Genomic DNA, 21,674 nt, shown 5'->3' on the forward strand with positions numbered 1-21,674 from the left:
AGATAGCTAACTTAATCAAGTAGTTATAATGCTGAAGGTAAGAAAACATATAATATGAGCATTGCATCTACAAATGTCATACTACGTGTGGCCTTTATTTGACCGTGGCGTGGGACGATAATACAGCGACATAATTTGGCAATTAAAATCTTTCTGTCTCATACAATCAACACGACAAGAAATATAGCGTTTTGTGCGTATTAGCTGCCTTATGGTATCATCAGATTGGGTTTGGTTCCCAGCTATGCTTTTCTGAAATTCCTACGTTATGGTATTTGAAAATATGTCTTACGGGAAAGCCGAAAAAAGGTAAATTTCAAAGTAAACTTTCTGAGAATGATTGTGAATTTTCAAAGCTTTAGGGCAACATGGTTACTCCCTCGTTGATAAAAGCTATCTTTCTTGGCGTCTGCATCCATAGCCACCCTATGAAAGGGTTGACAAATGCCCGGGGCTGCAGCCTGTCTTGAGTCGCCTCGGCTCCACTAATTGGGCCCTTGTTTGTGGTAACCGGATAAAGGATGTCCCGTTAATATATAATATAGCGCTCGCAAAACAACCACTTGAGGTTAAACAGGGTTTCTATTTAAACTAGCTTTTGCTAGCGGCTTCGGCGCGTTACATTTGGGGTAACAAAGATTTAACTACTTTCTACGATCCTTTTTTTAGTTTTCATGTTTTGACTGATTTTTAGGAGGATTATATGTAACTAGCTGTTGCCCGCGACTCTGTCCGCGTAGAATTAGATCGCTACCCCCCGGGAACTAGGTTTCCGGGATAAAAACTATCCTATGTGCCCCGGGGCTTAAACTATCTGCATGTATACCGAATTTCATCTAAATGAGCTTAACAAACAAAGAAACAGACTTACAAACTTTCCCATTTATAATGTTAGTGCGGGATTATAGAAATAGACAGACGTTATTTTAGACAAATAGTGCAAATTGATTAACCAAGCAAACTTAGAAAAGTTCAAAACAATCGACATTGTCATTTCAAAGTTCCAATATAACAAAAACGGCTGAACTAATTTTTATCATACACAGCTCAGAACCACTAAGAAACTCGCTTTCACGTTGAAAAAAAAAACATTTTAATCGGTGCATCCGTTTGAGAGCTACAATAACACAGACAGATTGACATTTGCCGAAACTAGGACCTTTCACTAACTATAGAATTTAATACCTAACTACATTCGTTAATAATCATCAAAGTTAGCAAACTGGGGGTTATGTGTGTAGCTATATTAGTTTAAAACGACGTAACAGTTCCCAGATGAGCCCTTTGGCAGTTAATTAAGTCTTTGACTAAGATAATCCATGAATTACCGTCAGTTACGAGTATAGAGTGTGTTACCGACAACCAAGCTTTTTTAAGGGAGGTTAAAGTAACTTATTTCTGTAACTTTAACTATGACACAAGTAATAATGTATGTATTGTATGTAAATACTTTATTGTAGGTACATCAAACACAAAAATAATACAAAAAGAAAACAACAAAACAAAAGAGTACTTACAAAGGCGAACTTATCCCTAAAAGGGTTTTTTTTATAATCAAAGTATCTGTCGGCTGTCATATATACTTACTTGTCAATTTACTTTGCTGTACATTGCTAAAGCTAACAAAGTCTGAATTTTTGATTATTAATTAAATTAATGTCATGGTTAAGTTACAGGAATACGTTACTTTAACCTCCCTTATAAAAAGGCCTGGCTGCCAGTAACACACTGTATAGGTACTAGGTATTAAACTAGGTTAAACGAGTACCTACTTAGTGCATAACAGTTTTCTATCGGGAAAAGTCGGATCTCAATCGGAATACGACGGCACCCGAAGTGTCAATCAATTATTGTATTAAAATTGTGATATTTGAGCATTTTTATTCCAACAAAATTTGGGAAGTCTCAGTCGATGATTCCGAGCTGGAAAAACAGGGTCACCAGATGTGCCCCCAAAATATTGTATGGATGTGTCCGTTTTGTTACGGAAATTATAACAAAAAAGTTGTAACATTAATAACCAACAAAAAGTTGGAGTTGTAACTTCAAAGTTCAATATCTCAAAAACGGTTTAATTGATTTTGATGAAACATGTCTAAGAAAGAACCATTGCTAGAAAACCTGCTTTCAAATATCAAATCGGTCCACCCGTTTAAGACCTACGGTGCCACAGACAGACAGGCAGACACACATAACGGTCAAACTTATAACACCCCTCTTTTTGCGTCGGGGGTTAAAAACGGACACATCCATACAATATTTTGGGGACACATCTGGAGACCCTGATTTTACAGCTCGGAATCATGGACTGAGTCTACCTCCAAATTTTGTTTATCCCGTTTAACCGCGATAGACAACCTACGTATATTATAATTTTTAACCAACATAGTCATATTCATCTAATGGTCAAGAGATCCCAAAGGCTATATATTTAAACTGCCCTGCCTGTAACAGGCACGCAGGCTCGCATTATTATTAAGTGACTAGACATCACGACAACATTTACATGCCGATAACAATTTGCCGAATTGCTTTTACGATGTGAGGGAAGGGGTGGTTTTAGGGTTGCCACGTCTATAACGCCTGAAATAAAAAAAATATTTTTTTTTACTTTTACAACTGTCAAACGGACCGACTTTTTCTCGTGGATGACGTAAAAGCCAACTTTGGGCAATGATGTTAGAATGGTAGTAGTGCTCTCTATTTTATGTGCGTATTTGGCTAAAAGCCGTATATTTATTTTTCCAGTTCAATCTGTAACTGAGCTAGTCAGCTAATCACTAAAAAAAGGCAAAAAAGAAAAGCAGGGTAGACAAGAAAGTGGCATCATCGATTCCAGAAGGAAATACACACGATAAGATTTGTATACCTGACTAAAATGATTGAGGGTTGGCAGTACTCGGAAAAATATATTTTTTTACTTTTACAACTGTCAAACGGACCGACTTTTTACCTACCTTATGAAAAATGTGTAGATTTTTTATTTTTTCCTTTCAATCTCTCTCTTCTCTCAGTATCTTTAAGAAAGGACATACAACGATAAGATTTGTATACCTGACTAAAATGATCGAGGTCTCGCGACACCCACAGACAATAATACTTTGACTATCAATAAATTATTAACAAGTTATTGGTGTCAATTGTCCCGTGATAGTTATTATTCCTTTAATCTGTTCTGTGAACAGGACACAAATAGTTAATATTAGACCCCACGCAAAATTTTGACTATCAAAATTAGAAGCTTATTGTGAATCAAGAAAAGATACGAGGTAAGACAGCAAAACTTTCCAGTTTTCAATACAAACGAGGGTCTTCCAACCATCACTCAAGGCCGGTATTTAATTAACCCAGCGACAGCCCTGGCTTTAAATTCCGGTGTCAAGGGTCCTGCAAATTGATAATTTCCACCGTTATACTGTAATACAGAAACGTCCCATCGCTTATTCATTAAACGTCCACTATCAGGGACACACTATAATAACAGCCTATCTCCATTAGCAACGACATACGAAAAATAAACTTTAATTTCTGACGAGTTGCGTCTAAAATTTAAAATATTCAAGGAGTCCGATTTAAGAGCCTCTCCTATTAATATTTACATGGTTTGTCGTGGCTATTAATATGTTGTGATTGCAAAAGGGCGTAAGTGCTTTGTAGTTTAAGTAAACATACGGCGTTTTGGTTTCGCGGTTAACATGGATAATGTTTGGATAGGGACGAAGTTTTGACATGATGCCGACCCGTTTGAATAGTTCACGACCTTCGACTTTGGGTGTATCTCAACGCAATTATGCATATGTATATTTAGCTATTAGCTGCAGTATTTAGATTAAAATGTTATCAAGTTTATAATCTAAAGAAGACCACACTTTAAGTTATTTGGATAATTTGTAAGTGGAGATTTTTCTTCAAAAATAAATAAATATTATGGGACATTTTGACACCTTGGCAGACATTTTGGCATGTACGGGTTAAATCTTGGAAGTTTAATTTAACATGATTTTTTAACCCATCTGTAGGAGTAGTATTGACCTAAAATTTGATATAAATATGTAAGTTGTATGACGATGGAAGTCATCCCAGCCTATATACTTGCCTCTGCTGGGCACAGGCCTCCTGTCAGAATGAGAGGGCTTGGACAGTAGTTTGCACGCGGGCCTAGTGCGGATTAAAACTTCACACAAGCCATTGAATTGCTTCCTCACGATGTTTTCCTTCACCTTAAAGCTCGTGGTAAATTTCGAACGTAATTTCGCACATGAATTTCGAAAACTCAGATATGCGAGCCCGGGTTTGAACTCTAGTTGAGAGAGACCATAGGTCAAAAAACTAGGCTACCACATCTTACATGCGACGATGTTGGTGCAGAACAAAAAGTACAATGAGTAAAAAATATTTATTTTTTCAAGTTTTATTTTTTCCCTAAAAGATAAATCTATTCTGCCAGTGAATTTTGTATGTACTCGTAGTACCTACCGGTTAGAAATTCCGTAGATAAGCAAGTTATACTTTCGTGCTAAGTTCGCACTTTGGAATGTGGCAAGAAGCAGCACAGAGGCAAACTTTTGCCGGTTCGTGGCAACATAGAAAAGGCACGAGGTATGACGCATGGCTCGAGGGAGTTGTAGCTTTCAACTTCGTATACATGTGTCCGTATAGGAATCTTGTGGATTATTGGTGCTTGAAAAGAGTCTTGTGAATTGTTAACTACAAGAACAAGATTTTTTTTACACAGAAGCTTGGGTTTGACCATGAAGTCTGATGGTAAGCGAAGATGATGACGAATGAAGACAGATGAGATAATGAGATGATGAGTTGTCGGCAACTTTTTTTGCGTTCCGCGGGAACTATGTCAGCCGAAAGATGTCCACTGCTAAACATAGCCCCCCCCCCCAAGGCTCTCCACTCAGGCCGGTCTTGTGCTTTTCGCATCCAACGCGATTCCGTGATCTTAACCAGGTCCTCGGTCCATACGGGAGGGATGGCAACGGATTGTAAAGCTCGCCACCACCCCTGATCCGACCACGGCCAAGAGTGTGACGACGAAGAAGAAATTGCTACCAATCATCAATAGACAAAAACTACCACTTTTAGTCAAAATACCACGCACAGGACTTATCACGCTAACACACACAGTAGAAGGTCTACTCGTGACCACGGCCGCTGTAATGTTGCCGAAACGTCGAGGTAAATATTACTCGTGTGTGTTAGCGTGATAAGTCCTGTGCCTGGTATTTTGACTACGAGTGAAAATCACGAAAGTTTAAGACATTAAACTACCACTTTATCGAGAATGTCATCATCATCATATCAGCTGTAGGACGTCCACTGTTGGACATAGGCCTCCCCCACTGAGCTCCACCGTGAACCAGGTAATTCGTCCATGTCTTACGCTGCGCTTGCCGATCCGCGGTCTCCAGTCGAGAACCTTTCGGCCCCAATGACCATCTGTTCTCCGTGCTATATGGCCTGCCCGAGACTTTGGCCGAAAGTATAACGACTTAAAAATAAGATGCCTTGTCCCCTCGCAGCGCGCCAGTTCAAAGGCTCAAAAACAGCCAAGATCTTTTACCACAAAACTTAACACTTCCCGCGATACGATCTTGATCTGCGCGATAAATAATAAAAATATTGGCTATAAAGACAATTGATACGTTATGTACCGGATTTATGCCCGACCGATGCGCCGGAGCAACACGGCGCGTAATGTAACGCGGAGTGATCGCCTGTAATGCGTGTATGGTGGAGATTATTGCGGTTGCCCGGTTCGCAAGGCTGTTGGCTCTACTTGGGACCGTATTGTCTAATATGTGGAAACTCGTGATCGCGTTCTCATCGTCTCTTTCTGCTGTCGTCCTATAGCGGATCCACTTAGTATCAGGCTAAGCAAGGCGGCATCCACTTAAGCTTAATCAAGGCTGCTTAAATGGCTCCTTTGAGAGCGCTAACCTGATAAACAAATACCATGGGACAATTGACACCAACTGACCTAGTACTAGGCAACGGATAAACATACTTATATAGATAAATACATACTTCAATGCCTATTAACACTCGTATTATTCATACAAATATCTGCCCCGACCGGGGATCGAACCCGGCACCTCAAGGTTCTCTAACCACTTGGCTATTTGATCGTCAAATATTGTTGGTGTTATTATTATTGCAACAATTTCGTATGTAAAAGTTCTGTTCACCTTCTGCTGTCTTATGTCGTACTAAATGTGTCAGTGAAATAAATTCCAGTAGAGCATCTTTAGTGGCGAACGGCGCCCGCGCAGTCCCACGGAGCGCCTGCTTTATAGTCGTGTCGTATCGGTTAATGGCCGCGCTCTTTGTCGCGCCGCCGATGGCGCGAGCATGTCGCGTGTCGTCGACGCGTCGTAGTCGTGCCGGAAGGTAGATCCGGATAGCTCCATAGCTCGTTGTGTGACTTTGAGCTCTTCCTATAGGCCAACAGTTAAAAACCACGTCTCAGACTCAGCAATTTAACAGGGAAAATTAAAATAAAAGCTTGTAAGTACTTTTTTTTTATGGTATAGGGGGCAAACGAGCAGGCGGATCGCCTGATGGTAAGCGATTACCGTCGCCCATGGACACCTGCAACACCAGAAGAGTCACAAGTGCGTTGCCGGCCTTTAAGGTAGGAGTACGCTCTTTTCTTGAAAACTTGAAGGTCATAGCGGTCCGGGAATACCGCAGGCGATAGCTCATTCCAGAGTTTTGCTGTGCGAGGCAGGAAATTTCTGGAAAAACGCACAGTAGAGGACCGCCAACCATCTAAATGGTGAGGATGAAAGTGTTGTCGCGTAGGTCGGTGGCGAAAGGATGCGGCAGGGATCAACCCGAATAACTCCTCGGAGCACTCCCCGTTGCACATGCGAATGTACTTATCTACCATCATGCCTCAATCGTATCGAGATCGTATCATTATGATTCGCGAAGAACTAAAGTCACCGACATAAATCTAAGAGTATGAGTTGAAGTAGCAATGGGCGGACCACATTGCTTAGAACTGCTGCGGAACAAATAAACGTTGCGGGAGAAAAGTCCTCGAGTGGCGACCACGAACCGAAAGACGAAGCAGCACGCTCCCACGACACGACGAGGCAGGCTCCCACTAGCTGATGGACTGCGACATCGTGAGAGTTGCTGGAAACCGGTGGATGCAAGTGCCTAATTGTCGTTCCTTGTGGCGTTCTAAGGGGGAGGCCTTTGTAAGATGATGAGTCAGTCCGATAATCCTACATAAAATATGCAAAATTCCAAATAATGTGTCATCATATAATAAACAACTAACAAAGTAAGGTATGCAAATGATTTCTGAATGCGACAAGATTCTTCTTAGAAACCAAATAACTTCTTTGTGAGGTCAGATGCCCAGAGAATGGAGTGTCACATAAAGTATAATGAGCGATATGAAATATGGGACCAGGGCGTGTATTCGATGCCAATAAAGTGATTTGATAGCGAGCCAGAATTTGAAATCGCTTATTGACATCTATCTAACTATCTATCTATAAACGATCATATATAATTTATTCTGAATCTCGGAAACGGCTCCAACGATTTCGATGGATGAAATTTAGTATGTAGGGGTTTTCGGGGATGAAAAGTCTATCTCGTAGTTTGGCCTTATCTCTGGGAAAACGCTTGTTACAGAGTTTTAGCCCGAGCGAAGCTCGGTTTTTTATTCAATTTAATATTTGCTGCCTGTATTTCCATTGTCATCCTGTATTACTACTGACCAAAATCTAAGCAAAACTGACCACCACGAACGGATTTTCAAAATATTGTTCACGAAGGAATTAGCCGAGAGGTATTTATTGTTCCACAAGAGCGAAGCTGCGTGCTTAAACTGGTGAAAAACAACTGGTTTAAATTAATCAATCATAGACTACTTAATAAATAGAATATTTTTTATTTACTTCAATTGCATCATCAGAATAATGCGTCTGCTAAATATATATGAAAAAATCATCATCACTTAGAATGTGTTGAATAAAGCCCCGCGCCTGGCCAACTTCTGAGAAATTTACAATGTCGCTTAAATTATTGAGGAGGACATTGATTATGGTTTTTTTACAATTATTGTTTTATTGAGGCACGGGTAGGTATCGCTCGAGACAAAGCCTTGTGATCATCTATGGAAAATATTTATTTTTCGGCAAAGGGATTGTGTGGATGATATTAATTTACTTAGTAAGCTTTGGTAAAAAAATGTTTTTAATGTAAGCTCAATGGCTTGACCGATTGCAGACAGTTTGTTGACTGACATTATCTTATAATAAACTACATACATGCGTAAGTTTCAAATGAATTCAAACACTGAACACTAATAGTGCGAAATTCGACTTGCATGATTTGACTTCAAGAAACACAAACATTGCAAGTTAAATAAAAGCAAAATAACTTTCTGTTAACGATTTAATTTAACTAGGTATGTTTTTTTGTTGACTGCACGTGTATTGTAATGTAACGTACATAAGTACGTATGTTACATTTCAACGCAATCGAACACTGGAAGTGCGTCAAAATGAACTAGCAAGATTCAAGAACAACAGCAACAAACAGGGCTAATTAAATAAAAGCTTATAAAAAACAAGTTTCAAATGACACATTTAACATCTTAGAAACCTTATAAAGGTTCCTTCCAAAGCGTACTACAATCGTTCTATCTCTAAGACGAAACTTATCGTCAAACATTTCCAAAACACGTGTAAACCCTACACGCGGACTTAACCCTTTGCAAGGCTCGTGCTCAAAAACTTCCTTCTCAAAAAGTTCTGTTCAAAAACTTCTAAGATAAAGTAAAACCTGCAAAGCTCGTGCTAGGGTGGCAATAAATATCCCGATTCCGGGAGTTCCGTATCGGTCGCTGATAAAAGTCCTTTCGGTCGACCGACTTGCGATGGGTAGGGATGGGCTAACGGGACCTATGTATCGATATTTTTTTTTATTAGTTTCACCCCGATTCCTCACTCTGTTATTGGGACAATCATCCATTCTATCTGAACATTTACTTAATACCATAAGAGAAAAAAGAAAATAATGTATTACATTCTGGGCCCGCGTGGGAACTACTGCCCAGCTCTCATTCTGAGAACTGCAGGCCTATAGCTGGGACTATAGGCTTATGAATTGATTTTAGGGGTATTACAGTATATCTTTATTGTAACTCTGTCCGGCTTTGGCAATGTAGAACTCAGTTATCGTTATATGATTGAGAAACAAATATCCAAACATGAAAACTGACACATTTGTAGCATTAATAGTAAATAGGATAGGAGGATAAAGCTCATAAAAGAAACGAAACAGGACAACACAGATATATCAACAAAGGCGAACCGAAAGTGTCAAGGGTATTACTACAACGTCAAAATAGTACTTACTTAAACCCTTTTTTTGACAAACAATGAAATTAGCAGTTTAACGTAAAGTGTTTGAACCGCATAGTCAATTATGATTGTTTTTTTGGAGTCTTTTTGTACTTTTTTTTCGATATGCTTTTACGGGATGACCTTAAAAGTAAAAAATTTGGAGTTGAAATAAAAAAAATACACAAAAGACTCCAAAAAAACAATCATAATTTGATTGCTTAGTAGCGACATCTCTTGTCTGGGTGAGCGATTAGTTCCAAAAGAGTGTTACGTCTCTCGATGAGAACGAAACATAGATGTCGCTAGTGCTGCTGCTTAAGAAGCGTAGTGGAAAAAAGTAACTTGAGATATGTGTGCATAGGAGAAATTTGTGTCTAGACCCCTGTCCAGCGGTGGTGTAGGGGTTATAGCACGCAGCACGGAATGCTGAGGACCTGGGTTCGATTCCCAGCGCTGGTCGCTTTTTCTGGTTTTTCTGTGCATCCATGTCTCAGTTTGTATTTTCGCATATTCAATGTCTACCTCTACATAAAATTCCCATTTCAAATATTTTATCGACATCGATAACATCCATTCGATGCTCCAATTACATCCCTAATCCTTTAGTGTTCACGGCACGTCCCGGACAGCGTCTGTTTTCTTTTTAATTACCTCCAATAAATAGCCTCCTAGTGCAGGGACCCACGTAGAGAGTTGACGATGATGCTGTCTTGCTCATACTTGAGTGGTGTGAGCGAGATAATATTTTTTTCCGGGAAATTACTGGCTGTTTTGATTCTCGTGGTGTTGACGCTCTGTGACTGTTAATGTTGCCAGCAAACTTACTTAGGGCAGTATTGGTTGTCGCGGAGAAGTTTCGGAATAAGATGAAAGCGAGGAATCGGATAAATAATAAAGGACTACACATTCAATAAGAATACAAAATAGCTAAATCGTACAATCCGGTCACACACTGACACTATCATGTAGTCTACGTTGTAAACCCATTGGTACTTGTTACTAAATACTTATGTATAAACTTAACAAAAAATTAACCGACTTCAAAAAACCACGGAAGACGAAAATATTTTCTACCACTTTCAATTCTCACGAACACGAGCTAGCAGAAGTGATAGAAGCCCAATAGATAGAATTTAGTACTGTATTAAGGTAGATACATGACTAGCTGGCTCGCACTGAGGCACAGACTTGAAACTATAAAAAAATATTTTCATTGTTGTGTGTTCAAGTCGATTTTTTTTTCACTTCTCATGCTCGTAAAGTTCGTGTTTATGCTAGATCTAGGCGACATAAAATGACTTTTTATGGTCTACTGCATAAAGTCAAATCTTCGTCTAGGTACCTAAGTGTAAACAGCCACAAACAAAGAACTTTCTTTCTTTTATATTTTTTTTATATATAAAACTAAAAATCAAACAAAACCAATCAAAATTGATCAATAAAACTAAAAATTTATAATTTTAATAATAGTGTGTGAACAATTAAAGGCACATAGTAAGAGAACAATTGTTTCCATGCTATTTCAATTCCTCGCCATCAAAGTGAAAAGCAGAGTGTAAAACTCGAGCATTAAACCCACTTTACCCTCGACGTGTCTATCCACCCTCGTCGTACCGGTTCGGGTGGCTATATGAACGTCTTGGGTAAAATGGCTCGTTTTATGCTCTTGTTGTAGAATCTAGCAGTGGGTGCATGGGTAAATAGAAATTCTTCATGCACCCACTGGTGGGTTGACCTAGTGGGTGGACTGGACGGGTCGCGAGGGTAGTACTATTCATTGTCTTTTGAAGTCGATTAAATTTTTTTCTACATATCAAATCAACTTCACAAAATGTTTACAACAATCCGCTTTTCCCCATGACGTAAATTAAGTAATATAATCAGACCCCTGTACCTACCACATACGTTACAAGCGCTACAATTATACACAAATTTACACTTTTCGTATGAGAAAGTTAACAATCATGCCAATTTGTAGCACTTGTATTTTTTGTGGTACAGGGGGCAGATCTTTATCACAAAACATTTGCAATGGCATTACAACAGGCGCACTTAACCTTTACAATTCAGTATTACCTCATTTTACTTTTTTTATCAGTCTCCTGCCTCTACTAAAACCGCTCTTCAAATCAAATAACTCCCTCTAGCTGTTGGTTAAATTTTTCACATCGGCCATTTGGGCCATTTGGTGCCACTCGGTGCCATTACATGCTATAAAATAGCGACTCAATGTAAATCACATAACGCACTTCCGCGGTTGCGGTTGCTCGTTGAAATAAAACACGGGATGTGCGCGAGAGGGGATCGTTTTTTAAGGGTTCTGTTTGTGAAACTCTTCGATCAACAGTGAAACTAATACGCCCGTAGCTTTGCCCTCATTGTACTTACCTTAAAAGGTGCTGATGAACTGAGAATTCACTTGTAATGTGCATTCTAGTGAATGCTACATTACAGGTGAAAGCACACAAAATAAATAAGAGCGTTTTAGCGAGCATTATAGAGAGAGTTCCGTCCGTTACATTCAGGTGGGTACTGACCAACGTTTCGAGGTGTAATGTAACATGTTACACAGCGAGCATCCATGCAGTCAGTACGTAGTGTTACGGGGAAACCAGCGAGCAACGAGCCGCTCGTTGCTCGCTTTGAGTGCTCAACCCGGCTGTCGGTTTTGGCGAATCCTTTGACTGTTACGCGGTTCAGTCAGCACGCTGTAACAAGTCGGCCATCTTGACTGAGAGTGGCTGGCGAATATGGAGCACAAGTTGTTTTTTCACAGCGAACATGCTCAATGCGTAACATGCTCGATGCGAATGTACAACACTACACCTCGTAACGTTGGTTAGTACCCAGCTTTCCAGTGAATAACAAAGTTTTTGACGAGAATTTACTACAGCGTTCCCCAGAATGATCGTGTCTTCCCAGTACTAATTACAATATAGCTCCCTCCATTGAACATACCTGCAATTAATGTTTCTCCTTGGCTCTGTTACAAGTGCATGCTGTTACAAGTTAATAAAATATCAAGATATAACACGCATTGACAAGCTTTGATTTGTAAAATAAATAAAAAGTAGTGAAATACCGTGTTATGTGGAATTGTGGATTGTATTGCAGCACAACGTTTTTGGTGCCTACAGGGGTCACGCCGCAGGTACCCTAAAAAGCGAAGTGTCCCATGAAAATGCCAGAGCCGTATTTGGCGGCCGTTTGTAATTCCGGAGCAATCTCAACGACTCCCAAGGCGGGGCCGGGGGCTTGTTTTATTGATATTTTAGCGGCCGAATGATTTGGAAGCCCTGAACGGCACTCCTGGGGCACAGTTACTATTGATGGCCCTGAAACCGTTACCTGGAGAAGTCGAAGTTCCAAAATTGTGCCTTCAAAGTACAGTCCGTGCTAATACATTTTAGCCCTGTGAGTAGGTATGCGTATTTTTTATGTATTTGTTGGCAGCTAGGCCTATAACAACAACAACAACAACAACTACGTTTTTATCAACCGTGTCGACCGTAAGCCGTGGTAGCCTAGTGGTTTGACCTGTGGCCTCTCAAGCAGAGGATCGTGGATTCAAACTTTGGCTCGCACCTCTGACCTTTTCGAAATTCGTGTGCGAAATCCCATTTGTTTACCACGAACTTTTCGGTGAAGGAAAACATCGAGAGGAAACTTGCACATGTACCTACCTGCGAAGCAATTCAGTGGTGTGTGTGAAGCTCCCAATTCGCACTGGGCCCGAGTAGGAACTACGGCCCAAGCGCTCTCATTCTGAGAGCCGGCCTGTGCCCAGCAGCGGGACGTATATAGGCTGGCATGATGATGATGAGCGAACCACTCCGACTCATCATCTTTTGTTTGATTGACAAAAGAAAAACAAGTCTCCAATACTTTCTACTAGTATTTAACTATAACTACATTATATTGTTATTATAACTATCGATGTACTTATGTACTTTTGTGAAGAGAAAATAAATGATGATTATTATTATTGTTTCTGATAATCTAACCGACAGACTAATTATAACTATAATTGTAAGAACGTTAGCCTATGTCTTCTTTAATCAATAAATTATTTTTTAATTTGTTGCGGTTCATAACAGAAGCTTTTTTGTTTGTGGCTGTTGACACCTGATTACCTTGGTCTTAGACGAAGATTTTACTTTATGCACTAGAGCATAAAAAGTCATTTTAAGTCCCCTAGATCCAGCATAAATACCAACTTTACAAGCATGAGAAGTGAAAACTAAATTTGCATCGCCGTCATGTTTAAGTCAAGTCAACCATTTAGCATTTTGAACACTGCTTAAACTGCTTGTTTTTTACTGTCGCTAAGCAAACAGCCACTAAAGATGGCAACCCAGCATTCCTCTATAATATTTTGCAAACAATACCGTCCGCAAAAAGGGCAAAAGCGAATGCGACATGCGCTTCAACTGATATCGGAAACGTTGTAAATCGTAATTCGATAACGCAACCACTATCTCCTACATTATTGTCACCTGGCGATTGTTTTGAATCACCACCGTCCATTGCGTGTTCAGTATTACCGTTGAAAAAATGTGTTGAGTAAACCAAGCAATATGTGCTGCAATTGGAACAAGGAATGATCGTATGGTTCGGAATGGGATTTTTGCGAGTTATTTTAATGGTACAGTAAATTGTGGTGAGCGAATGAAGTAACGTCGTTGTTGAATTAATGTTGAACGTTTACAAGATGTTTAAGTAATTAAGTTAGACATTACCGACACCGACTCCGTTTTAATCGTAACATTAAAAAAATATTGATTTTCAAACAAATAACAAAATTGGTTTTTTTCACTTTTGTTTAATAATATAAGGAAAAACTGATTCGAATGTACTTATAAGTATAAATTATAACTTAAAAATTTAATCCAAACTATTTCAGATAGTGGTTGGATTAGTTTGAGTGTACAGCCCTGTAAAGGTCTTTCATGGGAATTTTTGATTCGGATTGTGTGTGTTGCCAATTTGAACATCGATGAATGCAAGTTCCCAAACGTTGACAGTTTGCGGCGCACTTAATACAGCAACTACTACGAAATTCGAAAATCGAAGATCGTGTCGTTCCGTCCCTCTGACACTTATATTATTTAATACGAGAGTGAGAGGGACGGTACGATACGACCTTCGATCGATTTTCGAAATTCGGAGTAGGCCCTCTTTCTTAAGATTTCGTCACGACGCCATTGTAGCTAGGGAGCCTAGCTAGTAGTAAGTTGAACTAAAGTGCGATAGCTAGCAATGGTGTGGCGCAGTGTCAATTTAACCAGATTGCCTAAGTTTCCTGGGTAACAGGAGCCCTACGCGACGCCATAGGGTGCTTAGTGCTTGCCAGGACGCCATTAGAGCGCCGCAGTGCCCGCGGTCTGTCACCGTTTGGACATGCCTGGGTTAACATGTGAAGATATTTCTCAGCCACAAAATTCTATAAAATATAATTACAGACAGGAGCGTTTATACCTAGGTTTGATCTATGGCTATGGCGCTATGTAACCATGAAAAGCCATGAGTTCCAGCCTAAACTCACACCTCTAAGTATTCTAAAACTAAAAAAATAACAAGAATTAAAATATTACAGTATTGACGCACTATAGTTCCCCGAACGTCCGCCCGGTATTGTCACCGCGCGCAAAGCTATCGCCGCTGAGTGCCCATCCTTGTCGGGCGGCGCGCGCGCCGATTTACGCGCCCGCTAGCCCGTACATTAGACTGATAGACATTTGTTTTGCTCAGATTCTGTAAGATAGTCGACGTGTTTCTTTCTGCGAATATCACGGAAGTAGCTAGAGAGGTACATAATTTCTGGGTAGATGCAATAATAATGAAGTATTTTCCTAAATTACTCGTATTTACCGCCATTTGTAATATCTAAACATGCTTTATGTATATTAATTATTACAATTCTTGAAATGCTCGGAAGAGGCTCTAAGAATTTCAACGAAATTTACCATGGGCTACCACAGTACCACACACGCACACATATGATACATGCACCATTATAAACATCGAGCTGTCAGGTGTTTAAAATACTTGAATATGTACTTACGAGATTGACAATACCAGGGACAATACGGTCGTGTTCAGTTATTTTGTGAACCTAGCTGGTCGGCTCCATTTAATGGTAACTGTGCATATGGATATTTTGGAGGCAATCTTTTACTTTTTTTTGTATTTATAAGTGTCCAGAAATCTAAAGATTCCATGGATGATAAGTACCTATATTTAGATGGACAGGTTGCAACTTTAAAGACCCGTTTTTACAATTTACTACGAATTCATTTATAAATTATAATCATAGGTGTAAGTATAAGTGTAAATGTATAGATTTAGTGGCCTGATATATTTTTTGTATTTTTATTTGTCCATTTTGATTATAAAACCATAAATACAAGTAATTCCAAAGCATGCATTATGCGTAAGTAACTCTGTTTGCCAAACCCCACGCCCAAGCCCAACCCATAGTAAATATGCACCATAACGATATTCCAGCACACTTTAGCACCATGGTATCGCCATCAATAGCACAAATTAGATCAGTCGAGGACCACAGAGTAGCGTGTTTACGGTTATTGGCCGAAAGGGGAAGAAATCGAATAATGTCTAATACTGTTTACTGTTATTATTGGGAGTTTTTAGTTATTGCGCTAGCGAAGAGCTTTATCAAATAAAAATATTGCAGAAACCTGTAGTCATCTTCATGATTATCATAACAGCTGTAAACGTCCACTGTTGGACATAGGCCTCCATCATAAACCTTTAGTTGCTTCGGTTGGAAGCGGCCTGCATCCATGCACTTGCGTCCTTACCTTAACCAGTGCCTCTAGTGTGTGTGGCGTTTTTCACAAAACATTCATTAACTATTCGAAGACGTAAATCGAGCGTTCGATCGCCGATCCTAGCCGCCACATGTCCACGGTGCGGCGTCATCACCCGTTTTCGTTACGATACGCGGACGAAATAGCACGTAGCAAACCTACACTCACAAAAGTTGTTGCGCAAACTTTCCGCTAGAGGCGCTGTCCATGTTTTCATACAAATTGAGATTTTAACGCGAACGCGATCAATTTTGTTTTGTGAAAGGGAAAATACACTAAGCCTACAGGGCATCCGTTCCTCTCGATTGTGGACATCCTACTCTGCGCTTGCCGATCCACGGGCTCCATTCAAGAACTTTTCGACCAGTAAGTATCAGATTTTTAATTTTTTTTTTACTTTTTACATCCTGCTTTTTTATTAGGTACGGTCAGCATCAAAAGTAGCTGCGCACTCGTACTTTGTCGTTTTACAGCCACGTACTAAGCGCCATGCAAGATTGCCAATGTGTCAATGCGACATAATAAATAAGTGGTCCGCTACTTTTGATGCTGACTGTACCTACAGCTACAAAGGCAATTTTGTAGACCATGACATACGATAACCAATTTGGTTAATAAAATTAAATACCTAACTAAAATCTGTGACTAAAAGCGTGAAACCGTAACAAACCACTTTTGCATTTCATCATCAGTAAGAATTTTAAATAAGACAGACAAAAGACCAAATAATGTATCAAAGCTTATTATTTTCTCAAAGGGCTCTACAGGGTGTCCCACGGCAATTTAAACGGCATCCAAAGTTTTTGAATAATTATCGTGTGAACCGGGAATTGAGCCAGTGAAATGGTAAAAAAAATCGTACAATTTTATAGTACCGATCAAAAGATTCAAGCATAAGAATTAACTTTTTCCCGATAACATAGTATCTTAAATAAAGGAAAGACCATGTAATTTGACATTTATCATTTCAGGAAAATTAATATAAATGTATTTTTTGTTTTTAATTGATTCGATTCCCGGTTCAAACAGGGTATTTTTTCAAAAACTAAATGCACTTTATTGTTTTTTTATAATAAAAAATGAAGTCATCTATCAGTTCATGTGGCATGGCCGTCAGACAATGTATACAATGTATATGTATGTTTTGCTATGACCACAAATACTTTTATAGCCATAACTGTCTACATCACTTTGATCACTAAAACGATTTAGCTCGATCTTTCCCCAAACGCATTCCATGAGTTCATCGGCCTTAATAACTCAATGACCGACAGCCGAATATTTTGTCACAGGCCGATATAAATATATCGACGATTTATCGAGCGACAAACCGTGTAATTACTGCAAGGCGCAGCGGGCGACGATGGCCTGACACGATATATCGATGCGGTTTTTAAATTGTTTATATCCTAAGTCATTTTAATATCGTGCGTTAATTCTCGTGAATTGTGTGGGTGTCTTGTGAAAGAATGAAAGTTATTTAGCAGTAATTTTGCCCAGAGGAAGAAAAGTTGTGTTAAAATGGAAGATTAGGAGTCATAAAGTCTTTGTTTTCTTTGATAGGCTGAGGCTGCCGCTGTAAATGTAGTGCAGCCTATAGAAAAAATATTATCATCGTCATAAGAAGACGACGTCCACTTCTGAACAAATGTCACAATGAGACCACTTGCCACTTGCATTCACCGGTTATCGTGGGAGGCCTGCCAACGCTTCGTCTTCCGGTTTGTGGTCGCCACACGAGGACTTTTCTCAGATTTAAGAAAAAATATTGGCACGGTAACTAAATTTTATTTGAATTATAATTAAACGCGACCGCTTGGTTTCTTTTCCAAAATATTTTATTCAGTTGTTTTTATTTGCTGCAGCCTTTAAGCCGAGTTTAGACTTGCAAGAAAAATCGTGCAAGTTGCATTACATTGTGGCGCTCAATTGACCATTACAAACTTGTTGGCTTTACGGCCTCGCAATGTAATGCAACTTGTACGATTTTTCTTGCAAGTCTAAACTCGGCTTTAGTCTTTGTCTAACGCGCTCACCATCTCTTTCTATCCTCATCCTATACCATGCCTGTGATAGAAAGAAGTGGCGAAACGATTGTGATTCCAAGTGTGTTAGACATGGAGACATGGATTAGACTCTGGTCCTAATTAATCCCTGTCCTAAATCGACAATGACTCCAAGGATTAATTTCGCGTGCAACACAGCTCTGCCTCTGCGTGTTCACAAGTAAAAATATGAAGGTCGGTGCCCACCTTAATGTTAAATTAGGTGATCCATCTCGGGCCAAAGGGCGCTAAGGGCCAAATAAATTAGTTGGGGACAGTGGGGATAATAAACACTGCGAAATGGCCGCGCCAAATAACTTGTTACGAGTAGCCCTGTCCTCCCCTATTGACTAATTACGACACTTTGTTTTAGGAGCACCCTGTACCGTTATTGAGTGGAGACACAATTATCCGAACTGCCTGTAGATGAGGGTTAGAGAAAAACAGTGAGTGCTAATGATTATTATTTTGTATAACAAGTCAACCAGTTCATTATAAAAAAAAATATAACAAAAAATAGAACGGACTACAAAAAACCATGAAAATAATTTTCTACCAGTCTGAAGTCGGTGCCTCAGCACGAGCCAGCAGGAGTGGACCTATAATCGTCTACCTCACCTCTATACGAGTATATTGGGCTTCAATCACTCCGCCTGGCTCGTGCTGAGGCACCGACTTCAGACTGGTAGAAAATTATTTTCATGGTTTTTTGTAGTCGATTCTATTTTTAGTTATAAAATTTTTTTTCACGCTTTTTAGTGTAAATGATCTAAGATACAATAATTTATTGTCAACTGCTCGTCACCTTTTACGAAAAAAAAAACCGGCCAAGAGCGTGTCGGATACGCCCGAAATAGGGTTCCGTTTCCATTACGAAAAGATTAAGTAATATTTATCCAAGGATTTCGTATTTTGTACGGAATATTCCAAGTTTAGGTATATTTTATACCTTAGGCTGCTATTTACTCTTAAACTACTAATAATTCTCAAGAAAACTTAACCGTTATAGTTTTCCTTGTAAGTTTGATATACTTACTACCATCCTGAATTTTTTCGAATTTTTCCACCCACCGGTTTAGATTTTACGGGGGGACGCTCGATTTTAATGAAAATTTGCACTTTAAAGTTTAATATTTTCGAAAAATCGTTTTAGCAACCCCCTAATGATGAATTTAAAAGACCTATCCAACGATACCCCACACTACTCGTATAAGGTTGGATGAGAAAAAAAAACACCCCCACTTTACGTCTATGGGAGGTACTCTCATAATATTTCTTTTTGATTATTTTTTTTCATCTCATACTTTTGTCTAGGAAATCATAGTGAAATTGATTATTAAAAGGTTCAATCCTGGGTCATGATTCAATTTGTTCGACTGTGCATATGTTTGCAAGTTTTAAATTTTCGAGGTGGTCGCATTGACTTGAAGTAAGGTTGGACGTGATGCAAGACGGAAAAATTGTATTTAAATTGAAATTTTTGACAAAAAGTTATTAATTTTTTATAAAAAAGTTATTAACTTTGAATGGTTTGAAATTTAACTAATGTCTACGTCAGTAACCATTTACAACGATCCAGTTCTGCGTGCGATTTGTATAGGAGTGGGGCTCTGTTGACACTGGATATTCATGGATAACTACAATTTGTATGAAATCCTCGGTGCCCGAGTCCGGATTGCTCTTACACTACCACACAGACGTTGTTTCGTCTGGAACAGACGCGAGTGAAACTACCCACATAATCCTCACTATTATTCGCCTTACTGGAGCCAAGTTGACTAGATCCTGTTTCCTTTATCTTTATTACTATTTAAATACCTAACAAATGTTTTGTGGAACTAAAACTAATAACGACCCTTCAGTCTGGGGCGAGATCTATTGCAGTGTCCGAGCGGCAAATAATTGTCTTGGAAGACAACAGTTGTGTAGATATAGAGAGACAGATTGTCGCGGTTACAGAGCGACAGACGGACAGTTGAGGGATGGCTTTAAAGGATATTAAGGTTGGAAAAATCTGTTTCATACCAAAAATGCCTTACTTACATCATTTTGGAAAAGAGCTAATGCTCTTTAAATTGCTATGTGGATTTAATCAAAGAGTTAATAACCACCGCAAGAAAACTCGATATCATATCAGTCCACTGCAACTGACACTGCATGTCTGTAGGTAAACAGATCACTATCGCTGCGTGTCTGTCGGTAAAACGGATTCTGATGCGTGTCCGTCAGTAAGCCGACCATTGACGCTATGTGCCCATGAGTAAAGAGGTCACTGATGCTGCATGTCCATCAGTGCACACTGATGGTATGTCTTGTCATGTGCAGGATCCGTAGATAGGGGCAGGGGGTACAATAAAACGTCTTTAATAACCTCCCGAGTCCCGTCTGCTAACCAAGATTGTCGCACTTCGTAATCATTGCCTAACTATAGCTTTGTTTGTTGTTGTACGTCAGAAAACAGGGCACTGGCGCTGCGTGTCCATCAGTGAACCGCACATTGACAGTGTGTCCCATGTGGAGGGTCCACAGACAGGGGCCGGAACACAAACGTCTTTAATTACCTCCTGGGTCCCGAATTCCCGCCGAGATTAGCGCACTTCGTAATCTTCGCTCAACTATGTTTTGTACAGTCGAGTACAGAAGTGAGTGATGTGAATAGTGGCAGTGGTACCGGAGAGTGAAGTCCGGACATAAATTTAGGTTCAAAGAATAAATAGTGATGGGTACCTGTCGTGCTGTATAAATTAAGATTAAGTAAAAGTAAGATTTCGTTTTTAGAAATTTTGTTGGTATGTAGTAAATAGAAACGGTCAATCTTTTTGCCACAGACGGGTACAAAGCGGGCAAACTAACAGCAACCCCTCTTTAGCACCAGAGCTTAAAAACCCGTCACCAAACAAAAAAAAAAAACATCAACCGTCCGAAGAACCAATTTTTCAAGCCAGTCGCGATCACAAACCCAATCCGCCTTAGGCCCTCGCAAAACAAAACCTGCATTAAAACCCCTTGTTACATCGCCGGAGTGACAAACTCGTAAACATTTGTCACTCCGGACCGTCCAGTAATAGCCCACCATAATTACTTACTCACCACTTTACACCGACCCTTCGAACACTACACACCAGCTCTTTAGACACCATGAAATGTTGTTGCTCGAGGGGACGAAGGAGGTCAATGTAAACTGGGGGGTATTACTTATTGATGCTCCGAAACGTTTAGTCGATCCTGTTCTAAATTTTACGAATAATTTACATGCAGGCACTGTTGACTCCGTAGGGTTGTGCTCGGTTAAATATTCAATGGAGTGGAAATAATTGAAGTGATACAAAGCTATGATCCTTGATTTAATGCGGTTATATCTACGTTAAATTCTAGAAGGTAGTACCAATTACGAAGTACGATCACGGGTCTTTAAC

The sequence above is a fragment of the Choristoneura fumiferana genome, chromosome 21 (genome assembly GCF_025370935.1).
Source record: "Choristoneura fumiferana chromosome 21, NRCan_CFum_1, whole genome shotgun sequence".
NCBI lineage: Eukaryota > Metazoa > Arthropoda > Insecta > Lepidoptera > Tortricidae > Choristoneura > Choristoneura fumiferana.